Below are 17,521 nucleotides of genomic sequence, written 5' to 3' on the forward strand. Positions count from 1 at the left end.
AGTATATTTAGAATTTCACATATTTAACCTTTATTGGATTTCTTGCTATCTAGGTGAAGGAGGGAGAAAAATTTGGACCATAAGGTTTTGCAAAGGTAAATGATAAAAACTATCTCTGCATATATTTGGAAAAATAAAAATCCATAAAAAAAACACTATCTTGCTTGTCTGTGATTTCTTCTGGGGTCCTCTATCACTTCTACCCTTGCCCTCTACTTCCTAAATTAAAAAAAAAGCATAATAATATTCCATTAATTTATATGCCATAATTTGTTAAACTATTCCCCAGCTGATTGGTACCCCCTTGACAACCAGTTCTTTGTCACTACAAAAAGAATTGTTGTTATGGGCCAGAACTAGAAACAAGGTGCTAAGTCAGTGGAATTGATAGAGACAATAGTTATCTAATTTATCATGGTGCTTAACATTTCTCTAGTTTAGTACATGTACTTAGTACTCACCTATGGTTCTATAAGATTCACACCTTTGATAAGAGACTGTATAAGCTCAGACAAGCTCAGCCATAATGAGAACAAGGGAAGACTAGAGAAGTGGTGGCAGGCTGCCCTCCTTTGCTTCTCCACTGAAACCAAGATCTGGAATGCCTCCAGAAAAACTAGCCAAGCCCCAAATGAAGGAGACAATAAAGGATTTGGACTTTATTGGACTCCTGGCTGCACTTGTGATTACTGAACTGAAATGAAGGCTGCCTCCAGAGATCCCAAGGAAACCTCAACAGAGAATATTACATTTTAGAGAGAATATTACAAGTTGTTATAAATGTTTTTGTAGACATGGATCCTTTTCATCTTTCTTTCTTTGATATATTTGAGTTAAAGGATATGTACAGTTTAGTTACTTTGGGAGGCAAAGTTCCAAATTGCTTTCTAGAATGGTTGATCAAATCACACTTTCACATGACAGCCCTTTAAATAAGTGAAGATAGCTATTCTATCCTATTCTTCCCCAGTCTTCTCTTTTCTGTTATCTAAGCTGCTAAGGGATATAGTGAATAGAGCACTAGATCAAGTGCTAGACCTGAAGTCAGGAATATATAAGTTCAAATCTATCCCCAGATACTTACTGTGTGACTCTAGGCAAGTTATTCTCTTTTACCTCCCTATTTGTAAAATAGGGAAAATAGCAGTAACCCCATTAGGTTATTGTATGGCTCAAATGAGATAATGTTTGTAAAAAGGCTTTGAAGACCTTAATGCATCATGTAAATGCTATTGTGTTGTTTACATTTATTCTAAGTTGAACATTTCTATTCCCTGCTACCAAATCTTGCCATTTCTACCCTTACAACACTTTTCATATACATATACTTTTTTCTTCACTCAAAAAGCCACTACCCTAGTAATTAAGTTTCATAATCCATTTGTCAATCAATGGTCATTTATTAAACATCTACTATCCATCAGGCATGGTACTAAGCCCTGAGGATATAAAAACAAAGTAATTGATCTGTCTCTTCAAGGAGCCTACATACTTTTTGGAGAAGACTGTATAGGTAAACATGCATGCATGCATACTATATATATATTCATACACACAAACCATAAATATTTTATGTATACATATATGTAGTTGTATGTGTAAAATGTGTATTAGAAAGGAGAAACAAAAACAGAGAGACAGACACACAGAACCATGGAGAGAGACAGAGACAGAGACAAAAAGACAGGAGGGAGGAGAGAAAGAAAGAGGGAAAAGAGACATAAAGACAGAAAAGAAGGGGAAGAGGAAGAGAGAGTAAAGACAAGCTAATTATGGGTGGGGTGACACTTGGAACTAAGGGATCAGGAGAGGCTTCTTGTATGAGGTATCATTTGAATGGAGCTTCATTTGAAGGAAGCTGAAAATTCTAAGAACCTGAAGGAAGGAAATGGCACTTGTCTCAGGTAGGGAATGCATTGCAGGTATTTGGGACAGAGACATAGAGATAACAAGAGTGTTCTATGTTAAGGATAGAGTCACCTCAGTTTGATTTTAGAGTAGGTCAAAGGGAATAATGTGTAATAACCTGGAGGACTTAAATCAGATTCTGAAGGTACAGTCAATAGTCTTGAAACTTGTCCTTTAAGAATATTAGTCTGGCAGCTGTATGGAGGATGAATTAGAAAGCAGGAAGATTTGGTGCAGGGATGTGAATAGGAGATTAAATTCAATTGGATAGAGCATTTTTTGTGTGTAGGACAAGGTGCTAAACTAGATGGCTCAGTGGGTAGAATGCTGGATCTGAATTTAGGAAGACCCAAGGTAGAATTTGGACTTACACATTTACTAGTTGTATGCTCCTGGTCAAATTATTTAACTTTTTGTTTCCCTTGATCCACTGGAGAAGGAAATGGTGAACCCCTCCAGTGTCTTTGCCAAAGAAACCCCATGGACAGTACTGGCACGAGTAACTAAAGAGTCAGACACAGTTGAACTACTGAAAAACAATTGTGTGAAAGACAGACAAAAAAGAGAGAGCCAGTTCCTGACCTCAAGAAACCTATTCTGATAGAGCTTTTCTAATGAGGGAAGGCAAGAGAGCAGGAGGGAACAGAAAAGGGAGCTAGGGTTGGGGTGTTAAATTAGTTATCAGAGTCAGGACAAATGGAGGCTATTGCAGTAATCTGGGTAAAGGTAATGGGAGTCTGAACTAGGTTAGTGGCTGTAGCAGTTGAAAGAAAGGACCTGAGGGGAGAGGAATTGTGAAAGTGGAATCAATAAATCTTTAAATTTTTCATAAACTGATTTCCCTCTGATTTTCCATACTGTTGTCATCCAGTTCTGTCTGACTCTTTGTAATTCCATTTGGGATTTTCTTGATAAAAAAGACTATCCTTCTCTGGCTCTTTCTCTGGCTCATTTACAGATGAGGAAAATGGGGCAGACAAGGTGAAGTAACTTGCCCAGAGTTATCCATTCTGAGGTTACACTTGAACTTTGGTCTTCCTGACTCTAGAGCTGGTGGTTCTATCCATAGTGTCACATTAATCCCCTTCAAAATCTCTACAATCCAGCCATTGTAACTGCTTATTGTTCCAAATATATGAAATTAGAATTTCTGGTTTCCTTCATGTTTGGCCTAAAATGTCACCTACAGGAGGCCTTTTCTGGTCTTCCCAAATGCTAGTGCTTTCTGCCTGTAAAGGCTGCCAGTGTTCTTTTTACTCAGTATGGATATGCCTACTTAACTACATGTTTTCTCTTTTACTAAAATGTAAGCTTCTTGAAGGCAGGGGCTATGTTAGGTTTTTGTTTTTGTTTTTGTTTTGTTTTTGTTTTTTTTAAGATTTCTAGAATTTTACATTTTGACTAAGAAAGCACTTAATAAATACTTGTTGCTTTATTGACTTCAGAATGTGTGAGAATCATCTTAAATCTATGCCTTCAAGGAGCTTATAGTCTATTTGGAGAAGACAATATTTAACATACATAAGTATGCATGGACCAAATAGTTCACAGAGATGATTGTTAAATTTGAAGTTTGAGTACTTATACCTTGGAAATCCCAAATGCTACAAATTAGAACTTGATTTATTGATTTGTTAATTGTTTGAACTAAAGAAGTGATGGAGAAAATATAAATAATGTAGATTAAAATTAAAGGTGTGTCTAAAAATTGTGCCTGTGGGTGTGGGTGGGCGTATGTGGGTATGTGTAAGACCAAGTTGTTAAATAGTACATTAATTAAGTTAGGATTAAATTGGCTATATAAGGTGAGGGAGACTGAGAAATTGAGGCTGCAGATTCAGGAAATCATAAAGATAGTGTTCCTTGGACAATAAGAAAGTTCAGAAGAGAATTGAGTTTGGGAGGAATGATAATTAACAAGCAAGTCAACTAGCATTTATTAAGTGTTTTCTGTATGCCAAGTATTGTGCTAAGGATTCAACGGCAAAAATAATTTCTGACTTCAGTGAATTCAACATCTGATTGTAGGATAAGTATGCAAACAACTGTGAGCAAACAAAATATATACAGGATAAATTGGAGATAATTTCACGGAAAAGGCATGAAAAGTCCTTGGGCCCTTCTCTATTCATCATCCGAGGCTTCCTGTAGAAGGTGGGATTTTAGCTGAGACCTGAAAGAATCTAGGAAGTGGAAGGAAGGAAAGAGAGAATTCCAGGCATGGAGGAACAGCCAATGAAAATGTGGAGTCAAGGTATAGCAGGTCTTTGTCACTGGATTCTAGAGTAGGTGGAGGAAAATAAAGGACAGGATTGGAGGGGACTAGTTCTGAAATGCTTTAAAGGCAAACAATAAATCCTGTTTTGGATCACCAAGAAAAACAAATAACTAAATAAATATCCAGGGAAAAAAGGAATAAAATAATATATAAAAACCTTTCATTCATTTTATGAATGAAGTAGATTTTTTAACAAAGTAGATGAAAATTTAAAAATTGTTTGTTCTGTATTTCCAGACTGAGTTTATCAAAAATTATCAGTGGAATAGACTTTATAAAGAGGAACAGAAAATGCTTATACTCTTCTGATGGAGAAATGTGCACAGTATGGTCTCAAGTGATCGATCTTAGTGGTAGAATTCCAACTTGATGGCAATATTTATATAGTAGCATACAGTACTTCACAAATTCCAAGTGACTTGCCCTGGTTTACATACCTATTATTACATACCTACATATCTAGGGTAAAATCTGAACTCCAGTCTTCTTGATTCCAGGTCCAGTGATTTATCCATTTTACCACCAAGCTTGTGGGAAAGAAACTACTGGAAAATCTTGAGTTTGTGTCAATAGGTAGAAAAGGGACAGAGGTGCTTCTGTGTCAAGGGCAAGGTAATGCATTTGAAGGAAAGCTATACTTATGGGGCTTTTAGTCAACATTTTTCATTTATGAAAAGGATCATGGAGTTATCAAGACTACCTTCTCAAGATATTTATCCTGAAGTGCTACAAAAGTCCTGGGCATTATCAGGAATGAATGATATCTGAAAAAAATTAAATGGAAATTTATTTGGTTGCTGTATAAAAATAAATTGGCATAAGGTACTGTAGAAAGTCTACATAGTGGTATTAATATAGTCAAATCAGTTAAAGGAAATGGGTATGTTGGTGGGCCAGCTGAATGAAAAAACTGATGTAAGCTAAACAACATTTAAAATGATACAACCTCTTCAATTTGGAAAGAAAGCTAAAAAGGAATATGAATGAAGTCCATAAAATCCCAAAGGGGGTATAAATAAATGCAAAATTGTTTATTAAATGTAGACCATAAGAACATGAAGGGAGGGGAGAGACAGTCCTAGAAACATGACAGAAGTAACTTTAGATCATATAAAAGGAAATATGACTATTAATCAGGTAGTAAACTTATGGAACTCATTGTTTTAAAATGCTATATGAACTAAAAATATCAATAGATTAAAAATGTTCAGATAATCAATATGTATTTATTAGGTGCCTACTATGAACAGTAAATCTATACTGTGCTACTAAGGGAAAAAATATACTTCCCTGGGTAGTGGAATATAGCAGTGGTTAAAGCACAGGTGCTGGAATCAAGAAACACTGAGTTCAAATCTGACCTCAGACACTTACTACCTGTGTGACCCTGTTTGCCTCAGTTTTTTTCACCTATAAAATGAACTGGTGAAGGAAATTGCAAACCATTCTGGTATCTTTGCCAAGAAAACCCCAAATGGGGTCACAAAGAGTCAGATGTAACTGAACGATAAGAACTACCTCCATAACTTTTTGAGGTTGTTATTATAAAGAGCAACCAGATTCTTCCAGAAAATGTTCAGTGCTTTTGCAGGAAAAATCATGCTATAATTGTTGACTCAATATGGTAGTTCCTATGTAGGATAGTTAGCCTCTAAAGTTTACTCAATTGGAATAATTAAATTGGATTTAGAGATGTCTCCTTACGCATAAGTCCTTGGGAGTATACTTATGTCTGTGATGTACCCATCACATCTTACTGCACATATGTGCTAATGGCTAAATAGGGGACAATAATGGCAACCTGACATAAGCCTCCAGTTGAACACGCTGCTTAAACTAGAATAAATGTTACACATTGCTCCCTCCCTCATATTTAGAGCAGAGTGTTACCCTGTGGAGAAACAAGTTATGGCAAAGCTTGCTAGGTGACTGAGTCACTGAGACTGGTAGAAAAAAAAATTAAGCTCATTTTCTGTGCTCTCTGAATTCCACCCACACTTTCTTTGGCACTTGCACCCTATAAATGGATTTGACCATTCATTTTATTCATTCGGCAAACACTTAATGGAAAATTTACAGTGTACAAGGTCGACAATGAAATATTAAAAAATGAGTAATTCATGGCTCCTGTCCTTGAAGAGCTCATAATCCCTGCTAGTTGCTTACTAATCTTTTTTTTGAGGTTTTGTGGATTATATTTTGGTGTAATTCAGCTCCAAAAGTGGCTTGTACAAGACTTCATGCTATCTAAACAAATCTGATTCCTGTGGTAGGAAAAGTACTGAACTTAAATCTTTACCTGTCTATACATTCTGTTTGTGTGGTCTTAGGAAATAAATAACTCCTCCATTCGAAGCTTGCTTTCCTCACCTGGTAAAATGTGGAGAATGATACTTGAATTACCTTCTTCCACCTGTCAATATGTAGGGTGATAGATTTTTAAAACCACAATACCTTTTGAATACTAGACATGAAATTTGGAGAAGTTTCAATTGGTGTCAATAGAGGGAATAATCAAAGGAATGAAAATACATTAAGTGATGTAGTGAAAAGAGGGTATCAGGAAGATCTGAAATAAAAGCCCTTCTCAAACCTCAGCAAGTCATTTAATCTCTAACTCCTTGAATTCTGTAAAGTGGAGATAATAATAGCAGTTCCCAGCATTATTGTGAGGATCAAATGAAATATTTGTAAAGCATTTTGTAAACCTTAAAGTATTTTCTTTAAATGCTAGCTTTTATTTAAATAGTTCATCAAGAAGGTATGGGCTATTCTTCCACTAGACCTAAAACACTTTAGTTTTAAGATCTTGGTCAAATCACTTAATTACTGAAGGCTTCTGTCTCTTCATCGTAAAATGGGGATAACAACTTTGTAGCACTACCTAGCTTGAAACTTTATTGGAAAGAAAGCTCTCTGAAAGTTAATAAGTCCATTATTTTCTAAAGCTTTTGGGATATTCTTTATATAAGTAAAAACTTATTATTATAGTTAGTTCTTCACAGGATACGAAAGCACAAAGCTAGCATCCTAAGATCCTAGATTTAGAGCTGAAGGGAATTTAAAGGATATGTCTAATTTCAAATACTTCATTTTGCTAATGAGGAAACTGAGGTCTAGAGAGATTGGGTGTGTTTCTCAAAGTTTCTCAAAGTCATAGAGCCAAATGGGAGAGGGTGAATTTGAAATCAAGTTTCTAAAGATGGAGTGTCTTGTTCAAGCAACAGCCTGGCCAGTGTCATTGGAGCTGAGTTAAATGGTGGGGTGTAAAGTATAAGATCAGAAAATCAGAAAGGGGCTGGGTTACAAAGGGCTTTGAATGCCAAACGGAGCGTTTTGTATGTAAACTTGCTGAAAGGGTAGCTGGTATAGACAGACCACCAGAGTGATGCACGCGCGGGAAAGCAGCTGGCAGTAGAGGAAGGGATGGATTGTTGCTTTGCATAGCACGGCTTCCGTTGGTAACTACAGGTTGACTAGGTAAAAGAGGCCGTTCTCTGCCTCTTTTCTCATCAGGTCTAAATCACGGAAGGGTGTTGCCTCGGGCACACGGAGACTTGTGAAAGTCCTCGGCTTTTTAGAAAAGGCCAGGCAGGGCTCCCACTGCATCCAGGGCCCTTTGCCACGGTCCCGAGCTCTATCTTGCCGCCTGACCCAGATGGCTCTGGAGGGGAAAGAGGCCGATGACCTCTATAGCCCTGCCTCACTTCGCTGGCGCCTGACGACATCGCCTCCCCGAAGCGCTGGTCCTCCTGGAGAATGAAGGACAAGCTGTGGGAAGGCTGGGAAGGCACGGGGCGGGTGGGCCCTTGTGGAGGAGCTGGGAAGTATACGGGATGAGAAGGCCCTGGGGCGGAGGGCCCCTTGTGGAGGAGCTGGGAAGTCCACGGGATGAGAAGGCCCCGGGAGCGGGAGGGCCCCTTGTGGAGGAGCTGGGAAGTCCACGGGGATGAGAAGGCCCCCGGGAGCGGGGAGGGCCCCTTGTGGAGGAGCTGGGAAGTCCACGGGGATGAGAAGGCCCCCGGGGGCGGGGAGGGCCCCTTGTGGAGGAGCTGGGAAGTCCACGGGGATGAGAAGGCCCCGGGAGCGGGTGGGCCCCTTGTGGAGGAGCTGGGAAGTCCACGGGATGAGAAGGCCCCTGGGGCGGGTGGCCCCTTGTGGAGGAGCTGCGAAGTCCACGGGGATGAGAAGGCCCCCGGGGGCGGAGGGGCCCCTTGTGGAGGAGCTGGGAAGTACACGGGGATGAGGAGGCACAGGCAGGGTCCGGCGTGCACACGGAAAGATGGGGGGACGCTGCCGGAGAGGATCACGTTTTTATTCACGAGAACACTGGGCAGCTCTCGCGCGCAGTCACGAAGGGGAGGATGCACGGTTTTTGTACAGGTCACATGAAGGCCTCCGATTGATGCTTCCCGACATGGGGCCCGATGGCCCGAGCTAGTCGCTCTTCGGGTGGTCAGTGCAAACGGCAGCTCGCGCACATCCGCGGAGGTCTCAGCCGGATCGTCCATCACTGGGGAAAGATGTAGGGGACCATTAGGGAACGGAGAACGCGGCCACAGCCCCCGCGGGGTAGAATTTTCTCCTAAGGCCAAGGCGGCGGGGCAGCCTTGCCCCGAGGCGCCTGCAGCCCCGGGGTCACGTGTTCTCGGCGCCTGGTAACCCGGTGCAACCACAAGCCGGGGAGAACCCCGGCCTCCGGAGAAACCGAGAACTACGATTGGCCATCGCGGGGAGGGCGGGGCCCGGTGGCCTCGGGGGTCCACCAATGGGCGGGTCGGGCCGGAGGCGTCAGGGGAGTGACGTCAGGAGAGGGACGGCAGCCGGCTTGGAGGGGCGGGGGGCGGGAAGGACCGGGAGTAGCCCTGGGAGCTTTATCTCTTTGGACCCGGGCCGGCGGCGGCAGAGCGGACTGGCGCTTGGGCGCGCGTGCGGGGCTGCCGCCGGCTGGTGCGAAGCCACGCTCGCTCCCTCGCTGTCTCCGGGAGAGCTTCGGCCACGCTGGTAAGGGCCTCCCTCCCTCCCCGGTCTCCCTTCTTTCCTGGGCGGCCGTTGCGCTGCTCCGCGGGGTGGGAGCCACGGTCCCCATCTCCCCCGCCAGCCTCCGGCAGCCGCAGCGACCCCCGGCTTGAGCCGGCTCCAAAGTTCTCTCAGCCCCGCAGCTGGAAAAGTGGGCTGGGATTTAATCCCGGCCACGTGCCGGGACCCTCGCGCATCCCGAGACCGAAAGTCGTTCCCGAGCTGGACGTGTCGTCCCCCAAGCGGGAAGTCCGAGGCGTAGCCCGCGCGCCGCCGGGGAGGGGGTGAAGGGCGGGCGGGAGGCGGCCTGTGCGGCTGCCCTGGAGGCTTTTGCGGGAGACCCCCACCGCCCCTTTCCCAGAACCCCCTGGGGTCCCCTAATCGCGCCGGCGGCCGCCCTGCGGCACTTAGAGAGGGTGCTAAAAGCTACGCCCGGCCTCGGCGCGGACTGCTGGGCAAAGCAAGTTTGAAGGATACAAAGGAAGGCCGAGGGAAAAAGGGAAAAAAAGATTTTGTCAAGGAGCTTAGTCTAAATTGGGAAAGAGCATCGCCAACCTAGTTAATACGTGCGGCATAAATCGGAGGTAATAGAGGGAAGGCGACTGGCGTTAAGGGGAAAACTGGTAAACAAACAAACATTTTAGCCGAGATTTTAGCCCAGATTTGAAAGCGTTCGGGGAGGTCGGGAGGGCTACGTCACTAAAAACATAATGGTCGGGGAAAGGCTGGGGACGTTCATATTAAATAAACCCGGGCTAAGCACAGATGGGCAGGCTTAGATATTTGATGATGATGTGTATGGATTACTATCCCCCGGTTTTCCTTTTCCCTCCCATTCAGGTTCTTTGAGGTCATTAACAAGGTTGCTGAACTTTAAGCAAAGTTAGGAGGTGCCTTTGAATGAGTTGGGCATAATGATTTATGATTCACCTTGGGATCAGCATTATTGATTGAGGGTGATAACGCAAATAAGCGAAGATTAAAGGACTTTTCAAGGATAAGGGCAGTTTTGGGTACTCCTGTCTCAGCTTCCGGGCTTATAAAAACAATAAGTATATATTGATTCTAAAAAGAGGAAATATCCACGGCTGCGTGACTTGGATGTATGTCAAAGGCGAGGCCTTTGTTTGCTGTGGAAGGAGTGTTTGCCCTGACTATATGGGAATACCTAGTAAGTGTCAGTACTTCGATTATGCTCGCTAACGCTTTCAGTATTTCATAAATGCTAAAATATATGTATTTCATATTCATTCATATATATGAAATGTATATATTATAGTATATAAAATATTTATGTATATATTTTATATACTATTATATATATTTATATATATGATATATACATATCCATATATATGTAATGTATGTAATATATATATATACATACTCATAAAGAGGGCATCAAACTGGCCGTTATTTTAAACTAAACTTGAAAAACCTATCCTTCAGCGAGTGTAGGACATTCATAACTTGTTACACTTATGTTAGACTCTGGATATGCAAGTGCAAAGACTAGAGCAGATGGAGAGTGGTATGTGAGGGTCACCAAAAAGACCAGTCTGTCCAGATAGCTTCATGAGGAGAGTAATCTTCAGTGAGGGGGAAAAGTGGAGTTAGGGGCATGAATCCCACCCCCCTGGAGAGTGTTCATCCAGAAGGTGAGGGTGGTGAGTTGAGTCACAAAGCAGAGGATTAGAACTCAGAAAAACACCCCCCCCCCATATAAAATTAATTGATAAGTAATTGATTCGGATAATTAATAGATAGTTGGTGGCTTTGGAGAGAGCTGTTTCTATGAGCGGTAAAGGAGGGAGGCAGACTGCAAAAGTTTGAGAAGTAGGAGAAGGGGAAGTGAAGGCAGAATGTGGGCAATTTTTTCAGAGTTTGAAAAAGAGGGGAAAGATCACAAATTAGTTTGGAGTTTGTAGATAGCGAAGGGTTTTTGTTTGTATGTTTTTTTTTTTTTTTGTTTTTTTAGAGAAGGGAGAGCATATTTAAAGTCACTTGGGACAGATCCAGTTGCTAGAGGCTGAAGAGTTGAAGAATGATTGAGGATGCAATCTGCTGGACAATATGGAAGACTCTAAGATCAAGTGCACATATAGAAAGGAGTTGGCTTTAGCCACCTGGTGGGGAAGGGGGATATAAAAAAGGAGAGCAGGCACTCCCATTAAAAAACTTCAATTTTCCTATTAAATTAAGAGGCAAGGTCTTCAGTTGAAACGGGAAGAGCTTTGGAAGGCTTGAGGAAGGAAGGAGATTTTGGGGTAGCTTCTTTGAGAAGCCAAAAAGAACTAAGTAATAAAACAAACCTTGATACATGCAGTGAGTGCCCAGTTGAGGTTAGATAACAGAAATTTGTAATTCCTCTACCAGGGGTCCTCAAACTTTTTAAATAGGGGGCCAGTTCACTGTCCCTCAGACTGTTGGAAGGCCGGACTATAGTAAAAACAAAAACTTTGTTTTGAGGGCCTTTAAATAAAGAAACTTCATAGCCCTGGGTGAGGGGGATAAAAGTCCTCAGGTGCCCCATCTGGCCCGCGGGCCATAGTTTGAGGACCCCTGTGTCTAGCCACTATGGTTAGGAGACTTTCAGCTGCATTTTTTACCACTCTTTATTTTTTGAAAATTGTTTCTTTATTTTGCATTTTAACAACAAAAACGAACATTTCCATAACTGAATAACAGAAAACATTGTATATGAATACAAAGAATAGCAGAAAAAAGATTGTATATGAAGCTATGAATTAAAAATGTAAATTACACATGTTACTTTCAAAGATGTATTCCTGGTTGTCTTCTTTCTGAACTTTTTTGATTCTGTGCATTTTCTTTTACTGATTAAATGATCCTCTTTTTTCTCCTCTTCCCTTTAGCAACATAGTTGTTAGTTCCCATTCCCCCTCCTAACCCCAAGCACCTCTCTTCCCCCCTTCCACTTCTCCCCTAGTAGGGGAAAAAAAAAACAAAACTTAAATAAGGATACTGGCCAATACCTAAAAATTGTCTCGTTCCTAGTGTACATCACCTCTACGACAGGTGGTGGGTAGCTCTGCATTTAGCAAGTATTTGTGCTCTATGCAAGAGCTTTGTAGGAGGTTCTGGAGATAGACACAAAAAACCTACACAGTTCCTGTCTTCAAGAACTTTCTTTTTACTAGAGGCTACCATGTGTACTCTGAGTAAATCCTGTTAATCTGAGGAAAGAGGCTTAATAACTAAGGATTTCAAAGATGGTTTCTTAGAGAAGGTAATAACTGAGTTGAACTTTGAAAGAATACTTATCTCTGAGGGAGGGGAGTGTATTTTGAATATTCACAGAAGTGGGAGATATGTTAATGAATAGTACCGTTTGGCTAGAATATATTGTTTGTAAAAGGGATTGAGGCTGGAAATTTAGGTTAGAATCAGATTGTGGGAGATCTGAATTGCTAAAAGAGTGATAAAGTATTAAGCAGTTCCTGTTAGATGGTGAGGTGTTAAGTACTTGTAAACCTGACAGCCCCTATCCACAGATATTTATCGTTTAATGGCAGCAGATGCTTTGGGCAGATTAGGAAGGGAAGATATTGAAAGTTAAGTGTGATGTTGGAGATGGTGGGAAGTGATTTAGATTTCTGGTTCTGGAAAAGAGGCAATGGCCTTTGCAGCCTGGGTGCAGAGTTCTAGGTTCTGGTGGGAGGGGGTTGAGGATGATGGTTAGAGTACATACAGACAGCATGATGTGGAGATGGCATATTGAGATGAAAGCTTACTAGCTAAGCTGATGAATTTGTATTTTGTTCTAGAGACAGCAGGGAACCACTGAAGATTTTGTGTTGGGAAATGACAGTGTTTTCAAAAGATTATTTTGACAGCTGTGCAGAAGATGGATGGGAGAAAGAAATAACTAAGCTAACCACCAGAGGATTGTAGTTATCTAGGGGAGAGTATCAAGGGAGAGGATAGCTATTAAATGTATAAGGAGGCTTAGGAGCTTGAGCATTGAGAAAAGGCCAGTGTCACTGGTGACTTTAGAATGAATTTGGTGGAATGATGAAGATATTAGCCAGATTGAAAGCGACTGGAGTAAGGGAATAGTGGTGAAGCCATTTGTGAGGAGAACAAAGTTAGGGTTTTTTTGATTTTGTTTTATTTAATTTCTTAGCTGTGAGAGATCTAAACCCATTTGTAGGCATAGAGGAAACTAAAAGTAAAGAGGAGAGATTGAAGAGGAAAGGGGAATATAAAATTGGTAATAAGAGATTTTGGAGAACAGAGGTTACAATAATAAAAAAATAATATACAATAAATATAAATATGTAAAATACATTTATATAAATAGTATAAATAGAATAAAAATAGAAAAATAAAAGGTGCAAGAGCTTAGCTTTGGAAAATAGGAAGACCACTTATCCAGGAGTAGAATGTATTGCCATGAGACCATGATTTTTCCTCTTACTGGAGGTCTTTTCAAATTTGTTAGATCATACTTTATAGTGGATTCTTTTTCATGTAGGGATTGGATGCATGAGACAGTAAGAGATTTCTGAGAGTTGGACTAAGAGGAAAGCTGTCAAAACTATGGTGCCAGAGAAGACTTTGGAGATTCCCTAGGACAGTAAGGAAATCAAATCAATTAATACTTAAAGTAATAAATTCAGGCTATTCACTGGAAGGTCACATATCATTTTAAGCTACTAGTCAAGCTGAAGCCTAACTACTTTGGCCACATAGTGAGAAGACAGGACCCATTGAAAAAGATCCTGATTCTGAGAATGATTGAAGGCAAAAGGAAAAGGTACAGCTGAAGATGAGATACAGTGTCATGGAAACAGGGAATCTGACCGTGGATGGAAGGGCTTGGTCTCCTGTGGTCCATGGGGTCACAAAGAGTTGGAAAGGACTGAATAGCAAGCAGAATGCCCCTTCCTTGACTCTATGCTCCCTTTCCTATCACTTCTTTCCCCTCTATTCCAACTTAATCACTTATTTCACTTTATTTCTATTTTTAGTCCTTTTATTTATTTGATTTTTAAAACCTCCCCTCATGAGAGAGGTTATTTGAATAATCACTTAGAGAATCCTTGTTACAATAAAAAGTAAATTCCCCCCCTACCCACCCCGCTCACTTACATCTTTTCCTCCCTCCTTTCCTCCATTCTCTTTGGGGAGATATAAATACTTGGTCATAATTTGCTCCCTTTCCACTTATTTTCCTTTCTTTGATGTGTTTTGCCTTTTGAAAGCTGCCCAACCTATTGTTCTCCAGGTAAATGTTCAGTAGTCATTATTTCTCTAATTTTTTTCCTTGTTGAATTATACTCTACAGATTAAATTATTCTTAGTTACACCCCCTTTCCTTTGATATGATACATCATATCTGTCTTTATGCTAGGCAGATGATGTTCTATTATCTTTGTTGTTTGCTTACCCTAAGATTTAGGCATTCCATTTAGGCTGTTGTATAGCTGGGGTTCCTCTTTGGGGACCTGTGGGTTTTTTATCAATCAGGATTGTCAGTGTAGAGTGATCAAGTCCAATTCCCTTGTTTACTGAAGAGTAAAGTGAGACACTGAATGGTGGGGTGATTTTGTGTAGGGTCTCACAGTTCTTAGTAAATATCTGAGGCAGGGTTTGGATTTGGGGATAGTTGGAAGCAGAACAAAGTGTGGAGGCAGTGTCCAGACCACCCCAGCATCTGCACTCCCCTCCTCCTCTACAGCCAGTATCTGTCCTTAAGACCTTTGTAACAGATTCTTCCAGTGAGCTCTTTTCTTCCCTTTACAAAGATCATGATGGGGCTAGTGGGTGTAGTACATGAGCTCTCACTGTTAGCACATTCCTACCATGAGACTGCCCCAACAAGCTTCAGACAGTCACCAAGCTGGTCCCAATTTGGGTGGGTTTCAGAGTCTCCCAGAGTTGTTTTGCTTCCTAAATTCTGAACCCCAAACTCTTGTCCCTGCATATTTCCCATTCTATCCTTCCCTAAATCTGCTCTTTAGCTTTATGCAGATCTGTGATCCTTTGACCTCATTCCCACTTTGGCTTCACCCTTCCCCAGTATAAGTGCCAATGATTCACTCTCTGTTGCGCTAAAACTCCTGGACCCCTTTTCTTGAGTTACTCCTGATTTGCTAATCAGTAACCTTCCCCCAACCATCTGATTTCTATTTCTGGGTTGTTGATTATTGTGGACAGTTGATTAATGAAATGATATCATCCAGTGGTATAACCTCAAATGGACCCTTTCCTGTTCCTTCTCTTAACTAATTCTAGATATTTTCCACAGCAACTGTTCAAAACTCTTTCCCAGCTTCAACCCCCTAAAGATATTTCTCTTCCTCTTTCAAAGGTTTTTAATAGATGAATTATTTCATTGAAGATTTCTGTGCTTCATTGCCTATGTTTTTTTGTTCCTTCATTTCAATCAGAGAATAAGTTTCTTCTACTCTTACTGAACCTCTAGCTGTGTGTTTCACCAAGATTAGAGCATATTGTATTTCTGTGTAATGAATAACTTTTGCTTTCTATGTGGGCTAAAACTGAGTCATCTGCAAAATGTGACTTAATTTTAATAGGTTAGGAATAGTGGCAGAAAGCTTTAGGTCGACTTCTACATTTCTTTTCAATTCCATATATAAGGAAATAGAATAGAAAACTCTTTTCCACACATGTCATTTGTGAAACTGTCATCATCATCATCATCATCATTATCACAGCCAGCATTTATATAGTGCTTACACTATGCTAAACACTTTATGGTACCTCCCAATTCTGGGAGTAGGTGCTATTTATCCCCATTTACCTCAGGAAACTGAGGTGCAAACAGAGGTAAAATGACTTGCTCACAGTTAGTGTCTGAAGCTAGAGTTGAACTTGGGCCTCTCCCAACTCTAGGCCTGTCACTATAACCTTTGTGCTACCTGGCTGCCCATACAGTAATAAATTGGTCACAGAATAATTTTCCTATGCTGATTAAAATTAAAAGATGGTTACCACAGGGTACTTGTGGCTGAGCTCTTTGAGCATTTGGACAAAAGGAAAGCATCTGGAGTAGTTATGAAGTTAGGTGAGGGGAGAACTTTCCAGGGAAAGACTGTCCAGAGATACAAAATTGTTGGGTATAACTTCTGTGTAGAGAACAGATAGATAGATTCATCTGGTTATCATGTAGAGATGTGGAAGGTGATATCTATAATTTTGCAGGCTTACTTTCATATAGATAAGTACACAAAGCATATGCCGAGTGAATATAAAGTTTAAGAGGGGTTTTTGTGTGTGTAACTTTATATTCATTTGGCATATCTTATATACTTATTAATATGTGTTTTTTGTAGGAGGTTCTAATCACTTGCGGAAATTGGAAAAGATTCTTATCGGTACTTGAGCAAACCTTGATGTGGTCCATTAAGCCTAGAAAAACTGGTTGGAGCTAGATTTTGAAAGGTTTTAAACTCCAGAACAACATGTATTTTTGCCACACAGTGAAGGATGCCAGAACTTTCTTGGGGTGGAGGAAGGGCTCTCAGTTTAGGAGCTTTGTGAAGGGTGGGAGAAGAGGTTTTTCCAAAGTAGCATTGGCAAGATCCCGTTGGTTAGAAGCATATTGGTCCACTTGGCAAAGGAAGAGAGCTGTTTAGTGTTGGGTCAGAGACACAATTCGTTCTGTTCTGGACACGGTGAGTTTGAGGTGCAGTGGAACATCCCAGCCGGGTACGTGGGCCCAGAGCTGATGGAACTGAAAGAGATTGCAGAGTATTTAGGGAGATGAGAAGGTGGTTGGGCCGGGAGCAGAGAGACACGGCTGGGGACCGCTCTAGCAGAGGACCCTGAGCTGTCAGACAGGTAGGAGAACCACAAGTGTCAGATGCCCCCGGGAGGCGGTACTAAGCGGCACCCTGTGATTTATGCGGCTAAAATTACTGGTGACCTCAGAGCAGCTTCTTACTGCCCATTTTGCCTCTCTGCTTTTCTGACCTGACTTCAGCCTTCAGTCAGGGAAGTAGACACAGCCTTGTGTGGGAGGGAGGAGAGCTCTAGGGGAGGCAGTGGGTCAGGGGAGATTTTAGTTTTTCCTTTTTTAAAGAATAGGTGAGTTCTTAGGCTTCTTTTTTTTGCTTGGGGCACTGAGAAGTGATTTGCCCAGGTTCACACAAACACTCTCTGTCTGAAGCTGAACACAGGTTCTGACTTGGAGTCGGGACTTTGTACCATCCTGCCTTTTATTACAGTTTTTACTGACTCTTTCCCCTTTGACTTCTAGGAGTTGAAGCAGTAAATCTCACTGTGTGGTCCTTAGAGAGAGGAAACAAAATGGGAACCAGCAAGCTG

At 41.4% G+C, this 17,521-nt stretch overlaps 1 protein-coding gene across 1 annotated transcript in view; it reads left to right on the plus strand.

Annotated features, from left to right (window-relative positions):
- The first annotated feature begins 9,108 nt into the window (after positions 1 to 9,108).
- Positions 9,109 to 17,521, plus strand: part of SOAT1 (sterol O-acyltransferase 1) — a 69,447-nt gene continuing 61,034 nt past the window's right edge. Inside the window, exon 1 of the mRNA XM_031936959.1 lies at positions 9,109 to 9,190. The gene's annotated coding sequence lies outside the window, so the exon portion shown is untranslated. The remainder of the gene's footprint in view (positions 9,191 to 17,521) is intronic.

Source organism: Sarcophilus harrisii, chromosome 4 (assembly GCF_902635505.1).
Source record: "Sarcophilus harrisii chromosome 4, mSarHar1.11, whole genome shotgun sequence".
In the NCBI taxonomy this organism is placed as follows: domain Eukaryota; kingdom Metazoa; phylum Chordata; class Mammalia; order Dasyuromorphia; family Dasyuridae; genus Sarcophilus; species Sarcophilus harrisii.